Consider the following 7,532-nt stretch of genomic DNA (forward strand, 5'->3'; position numbering starts at 1 on the left):
ATGATGATGATGGTGGGGGAGGAATAATGATGATGATGATAATAATAGTAGTACCATTTATTATAGCTTATGTTGAATGCTCCTTTATTATCTCTACCTCTTCCCCCCTACCCACCTTTCTCTGAAAATTAAGTAAATAGTGCAATCAGGTTTCAAGTTCTCAACCAGGTTTTTGGGTCACCCACCTAAATACTTTCATTATGTATTGACCATCCCACCGTTTGTTGTTGAATGATTATTATTATTGAGGCAGTGAGTTGGCATGCCAGACAAAATGCTTAGTAGGATTTTGTCTTTATGTTCTAGGTTCAAATTCTGTCAAGGTGGACTTTACCTTTCATCCTTTTGGGGTTGATAAACTAAGTACCAGTTGAACACTGAGGTTATTGTAATCGACTTACCTCCGACCTCAAAATTGTTGACCTTGTGCCAAATTATTATTATTATTATTATGAGTAGTAGTAGTAGTAGTAGTAGTAATAAGGTGGCTAGCTAGCAGAACCGTTAGCATGCCAGGTGAAATGCTTAGCAGTATTTCATCTGCTGTTAGGTTCTGAGTTCAAATTCTGCCGTGGTCGACTTTGCCTTTCATTCTTTCGGGGTTGATAAAATTAGTACCAGTTACACACTGGGATTGAGGTAATCAACCTAATCCCTTCCCTTAAATATGAGGCCTTGTGCTTCCAGTAGAAATGATTATTATTATTATTATTATTATTATTAAGGCAGCGAGCTGGCAGAATCATTAGCACACTAGAAAAAATACGTAGTTGTATTTCAGTCGTCGCTACATTCTGAGTTCAAATTCTGCTGTGGTCGACTTCACCTTTCATCCTTTTGGGATCAATTAAATAAGTACCAGTGGAATACTGGCGGTCGATATAACTGACTAGTCCCCTGCCCACAAATTTCAGGCCTTGTGCCTATAGTTGAAAAGACTTATTATTATTATTATAATTATATTGAGCTTTCAATCCAGCTCCCTGATACTCTCTAACCAGCTCATTTATAGTACGTACCAGTTCCCCTCTCCACCTCCACCACAGGACTAAAGCAGGACAGATTCGTCCAGTGGGTTTCTCTTTGACAAATACCTAACTAACAGGAGTCTATTATTTAGAGGTGAATACAAATGAATTTCCCATTTGGCCCATGTAAGCACGCAAACATAGACCTGACAACAATGTTGACAACAAGGATGATGACGAGTAAGTGTGTGAGTGTAATAGACAAGTAAATACTAGAATAAAGCCAAGTGCAAATTTGTGACTTCATGGCTGAAAGGTTTCACTTTCCTTCGTTAGTCTGGATTTAATTAGCTAAGAATCTACATACAAGCTGCAAAGTGACTCAGATGCTGTTTCCTGTTTGTTGTTGCTGAACAATTATTCCAGCCCCATCCCAGAGAAAGAAAGAAACTGCATAAATCTTTTTGTTCTATTTCACATCTGGAATTCAGGTTATGACAATAACTAAAGGTGTGCGCACACACACACACACACACACACACACACAATAAAAGCAAGATAGCAATAAAGGCAGCAGATTGTTTGGTTACTAAATTTCAAAACCTCACTGGAACCTAAATTCGTGCTACAGTCAGAATATTCATTCAACGATTTCAAACATTATTTATAAGTCGGGACCATTTTAAACAGACATAAACTGGAATGAAGGATGATAATAAAAAAGCGGGAGCTAACAAATATAGTTTGAGTTTGTCACACTTCGTACAGAAATAGTTGGACAGGGAGAACAATCTGGAACGTTGAATCATTTTCAGAAATGAGGTTTGCATGTGTGTGTGTTTGTGTTGGAGGTGGAGGCAATTAAACGGAGGTGGAGAGGGGAGAAGAAAAATTTAAAGAATTTGGCACCTTGTGCTTTTGTAATTGCTCTGCAGAATATTGAAGAATGACAAAGAAACGCCCAGAAATGAGTACATACACACATGTCCAGCAAGAAAATTTCAAACAATTTGTATTTTTAACCCTTTCCACTCCTCCACAACTGCAACCGTTTCCTTTCAGCCCTTCCTTCCAAGATATAACTCTACAACTAACACCGCCAGACAAGCCCTGTTAGTGCTTCCAAAAGAAAAAGAAAAATGATAGGTGAGTGGGGAACTGGAAATTTAACTTTTCGTGATGCAACATTATTAAACTGAAGACCTCACACAACCACAATCATAATTTCTGTGATTCATTCATATCTTATCTTAGATTTGCTATGTAAAAAATGGTCCCGACATCATGACACTCGACTTATTAACCATTTAGCATTAAGATTACTGCCTAATATAATGCTTATTCAATCACATTGTTTTGAATTAATCATGCATTATTTCGTAGCTTCAAGATTTCAATGAAGTGATTGTTCATTGTAGAGAAGGTGTGAGAGGCCAGATCTGGCCTATTTAATCATAAAACAGGGAGAATATTTGGCCCAGATGTGTGTGTGTGTGTGAGAGAAAGAGAGAGAGTATATGTGTGCGCGTGCACGTTTATAGTCTCTGAAAATGGTGTGAATATTACAATTCCATTCCTATCTCATACAAATTCCAGGACTTCTGCTTAAATAAAAATTTATATGAGCACTTGTGTTCTTGTGCGTACATGGGAAAACAAAAACCTGTCTGTATGGTCACTGAAGATTTATAAGTTAACAGAGATAATATCTTGAAATAAAAACATGGGAAGGGTGTGTGTGGGATTGGAAGAATAAACAAACAGCAGCCTTTCTGTGCTGTTAAGCTGAAAAGAAAGAACAGACAACAGATATGTCTGGCTCTACATCACCAACACCACCATTACTGCTGCTACCAAGATTTCATACAACTGTTCTGATGTGAGTCACAAAGAACAGATAAATATGCAACAGGAATCAACCAGCCAACCAACTTTCCAGATGACGACAATAAAATAAACTGTTTCTTTTGCAAAGTAAAAAGGAAAAAAGAAACCCAAAAATGCAAAATGGCATTTACTTCTAAAGTAATTGCATTCTTTTGTTAGTCATTTGACTGTGGCTATGCTGGAGCACTGCCTTTAGTCGAGCAAGTTGACCCCAGGACTTATTCTTTGTAAGCCGAGTACTTATTTTATTGAACTCTTTTGCCGAACCACTTAGTTATGGGAATGTAAACACAGCGGCATTGGTTGTCAAGCAATGTTGGGGGGACAAACACAGATACACTAACATATACATACATACTTATATATGACAGACTTCTTTCAGTTTCCATCTACCAAATCCACTCACAAGGCTTTGGTCGGCATGAGGCTATAGTAGAAGACACTTACCCAAGGTGCCACGTAGTGGGACTGAACTTAGAACCATGTGGTTGGTAAGCAAGCTACTTACCACACAGCCACTCCTGCGCCATTGATAAATTTATTTGAAGAAAGAAATACAAATAAAGGGAAAAAACCCATGAGACATTTGAACCCTTTTAAATAGGATTGAAGTAGAACTGGAGGCAGGGCTCTGATATGTAGGATTCTGTTGAATCCTCCAAACCCATGCCAGCATGGTAGACAGTCATATTATGATGATGATGGAACAAGCAAAAAATGGTAATAAAGGTTTTGGGGTATAAGTTCTATACCACAAGTTTTGTGGGTGAATCTAGTTGATAAGGCTAACCCTAAAATTTTACTGGTACTGGGTTATTATCATCATCATCATTTAACATCCATTGTCCATGCTGGCATAGACTGGTTAGTTTGACCAGAGCTGGCAGGCTGGGGGGCTGCACCAGACTCCAGTCTGATTTGGTATGGTTTCTATCGCTGGATGCCCTTCCCAATGCCAGTCAGTGTTTTGTGGTTACTTTGGCCAGAGAACAATGCACCCCGCCAAAAAAAACTTCTCACCCAATAGAAGAATTTCTGACATCTTCACAAGAAGGGCAAATACTGTTTTGGCTCTTACCATTCATCTGAGGGGAGAGAGAAAGAGAGAGGGGGGAGGAAGGAGTGTTAATTTTGTTGCAAGTTAACAATCAAGCAGACAACACACACATACACACACAATTCCTCTTCCTTGCTCTCAAACTAAAAAAGCCCCAAATGTTAAATTCTTCACTCTTGACAGTAATTAAACTAATCAACCTCTTCTACTGACAAACTGATGTTGTCACTGACCATAACCAGTTTCCTTGTATTCAATTTCTTTATTGCCCACAAGGGGCTAAACATAGAGAGGACAGACAAAGGGGTTAAGTCGATTACATCGACCCAGTGCGTAACTGGTACTTAATTTATCGACCCCGAAAGGATGAAAGGCAAAGTCGACCTCGGCGGAATTTGAACTCAGAACGTAACGGCAGACGAAATACCGCTAAGCATTTCGCCCGTTATGCTAACGTTTCTGCCAGCTCGCCGCCTTGTTTCCTTGTATTCCTGATCTTCCTAATACAGAGATAAATCTTGCTGCCAAGAGAGATGAAGAAAGGAATTTTGGATGGATCCAGTACAAATATATGCAATATTTATTTGTTAACCCAGACAGTAAGAAAATGGTAAATATAGAGACTGGAATCTCTGATCATCTCAAGGAGAGGAAGAAAACCTTGTCAAGTGGAGGGTGAGAAATGACAGAAACAGGAAACAGATGATGATGAAATGGTTATTAGTGAGGTTAATAATGGTATTTCTCAAACTAACGAATTCCATTCTGCCAATGACATAAGTTAAAATGGAGACTTAATAAACCACTTCATAACTAAGTACACCATTATTATTGCTACTGCACTGTATTAAAAAGGAGAAAAAAACTGGTTAATTGTAACCCTTTTGATACCAACCAGCCTGAAATTACCCCTGGTACTTTGATAGCACCTTTGTTTTAACTCTTTAGCATTCAGATTCTTCTGTTAAATGTGATGCTTATTTATTCACTGTCTTGAATTAATCATGCATTGTCTTGTTGCTTGAGATTTCAACGATATGATTATTTTTAGAATGACATTGTCGGGTAGGTGTGAGAGGCTGCATCTGGTCAGTTTGAACATAAAGCAGGGAGAATATTTGGGCTGAATATTGGCCAGTTTCAATGCTAAAGAGTTAAAAGAGATCAGAATTAAAATCTTCCATCAAAATGATAGAATCATTTTACTAAATTCACCATTTTCAAAATCAATCGAAACAAAAATAGTAATAAAAATTTAAAGAGATTTTAAATCTTTCCATCAAAATTTTAAGTTAATTTATGTTCCAAACACTAATGTGACAAAGATAAGTTATTAAATTCTTCATTAATTTCAAAATAGATTGAAATGAAGGCAGCAAATTTTTTGAGAAATATGATAATGAAAGGATTAAGTTTTTCTAAGCTGGTCAGTTTAATTTTGTGTATAAGAGTGGTGAACAAAAATTTTTAATTATAAATAGCAAGAATTTGTTCTTGTGTTTTTTTGAGAGTTGAGTGGCAAGAAGTAGAAATATAACTTAAGTTGAAGAACAAACCCACTTCTAGAAATAAATTTAGTCACATTAAAAGAGGTGCTTATGTTTAAACGAATGAGACGGAGTACCACAATTTTAATAATCTATTAATTGCCTATAAAACATTTGTAATTTTTCAGAATATGACACATTAATACAACACAAACAAACTCATGGATATTAACAGCACAAAAAAATTATTTTTCTATGTTAGCATAGGTTAAATCAGTGGTCCGCAACCATTTTGGAGGTTTAAAGCACAATTGGAATTAAAATCTTCCATTAAAATTCCATGTTAATTTATCCTTCAAACACCAGCTTCATAATGAATAAGGGTTTTTTTTTTACTAAATTGTTCATTATTTTCAAAATAAATTGAAACCTAAAATAAGTCTGACTCAATGTGCAGCCTGTACTGTCATATTGTTACAAAGACATCACAGATGTATAAAATGGGTTGGCTTCAATGAATGTATTTTTAATTGTTAGCATTTACAATAGATATTAATGTTAAGTCAATATGTTGTGGCTGTGTGGTTTTGCTTCCCTGTCATATGGTTATAGGTTCAATTCCAATGCATCGCACCTTGGACAGGTGTTGTCTACTATAGTTCTGGGCCAATCAAAACCTTGCAAGGCTTTGTCTACCCATCAATGATGAGAAATAAGTAACTCTAAATACTGGAAATCAGAACCTTTCTGTTATGTGTTAAAGAATACTTTGCATGTTAATTGAGGCCTCTAATTTATCATCATCATCGTCGTCGTCGTTTAACGTCCACTTTCCATGCTGCCATGGGTTGGACGGTTTGACTGAAGGCTGGCAAGCCAGATGGCTGCATCAGGCTCCAATCCAATCTGGCAAAGTTTCTACAGCTGGATGTCCTTCCTAACACCAACTACTCCAAGAGTGTAGTGGGTGCTTTTTATGTGCCACTGGTATGAGGGCCAGTCAGGTGGTACTGGCATCGACCATGCTTGAATGGATATTAAAACGATGATGTTGATGGAAGGAAATCTAATTCAAATTTCGATCAATAGTTACCAAACAAAACAGCAAATGTTTTACTGATTAACCAGAAGAATCTGATAAGATTTCTTCATATTAACTTCGATATGTTTCAGCCAAAGATTGACGCAGGTCATGTCTAACTTTAGCATCATCTGATAGGATCTCTCGATTCATTTTTAAGCCAAGTTTTGTGGTATCATGACCCATTCGAGTAGGGAGTTGTCGTTGACTGAGCTGTACCCAGGTATGGGTGGCTTATATGGTATCCCTTGAAGGAATTTGTTCTGGTTTTGTTTGAAAGTGATGGGATCTTTCTTTCTCTTTGATTTGTTCTGGGATAAATTTAGCAGGGCCTGTTGTGGAAAAGAGATTGTATTGCAGTGAATTTATGTGTTTTGAGCCTGAATTATGTAGGAGGCATATAGCATGTGGCCCCAACCTTGGGTGAATTCTGAATCTAATGCTAAGTTTGTTTGGGCAATGCTGGTTGTATATTTGCCACATTGTGCAAATGATGTGGCACTAGAAAGTTTTATTGTTTTAAGGCAGTCTCAATAATCAAGATCAACCAGGCCTTTTATTCTGATGATTGCTCTCTGGAGTGACTTAATTCTCATAAAGTTTCGTTTAGTGTGGGAAGATCACAGAGGCCAAAATAATTTTATAGCATTTCTGCTTGTTAAATATGTGAGCAATAAAAATTATTTTGCAAATGAATTTGAAAAAAGCTGAAAGTAAAACTGATGTAGAAGATAGGTTAAATGAAACAAGGGATTATATGGAAGGTTAGAAGCGCAACAATTAGAGAATATGTAAAAGTATGGAGGACACTAAAAAAAAAAACAAACAAACACTGCCATATAAAAATTTTTGTCATGAGTTGACTTAGGAGAATTAGAAATGATTGTTGGTTGAGAAAAGTTATTTCCCTTTGATTTCTTTCAGACATAAGAGAGAGAAGCCATTGTTTACAACATTAGTGAATGGGTAAGTGTGTATGAGAGAGAGAGAGAGAGAGAGAGAGAGAGAGAGAGAGAGAAAGAGAGAGAGAGAGAGAGTATGTGAGTGCGATA

General features: G+C 36.9%; 1 protein-coding gene across 1 annotated transcript in view; it reads right to left on the reverse strand.

Moving 5' to 3' along the window:
* The window catches only part of LOC106876527 (putative leucine-rich repeat-containing protein DDB_G0290503), a 259,001-nt gene that overhangs the window by 86,869 nt on the left and 164,600 nt on the right, over window positions 1–7,532 (reverse strand). The window lies entirely within an intron of this gene.

This window comes from Octopus bimaculoides, chromosome 3 (genome assembly GCF_001194135.2).
Source record: "Octopus bimaculoides isolate UCB-OBI-ISO-001 chromosome 3, ASM119413v2, whole genome shotgun sequence".
In the NCBI taxonomy this organism is placed as follows: domain Eukaryota; kingdom Metazoa; phylum Mollusca; class Cephalopoda; order Octopoda; family Octopodidae; genus Octopus; species Octopus bimaculoides.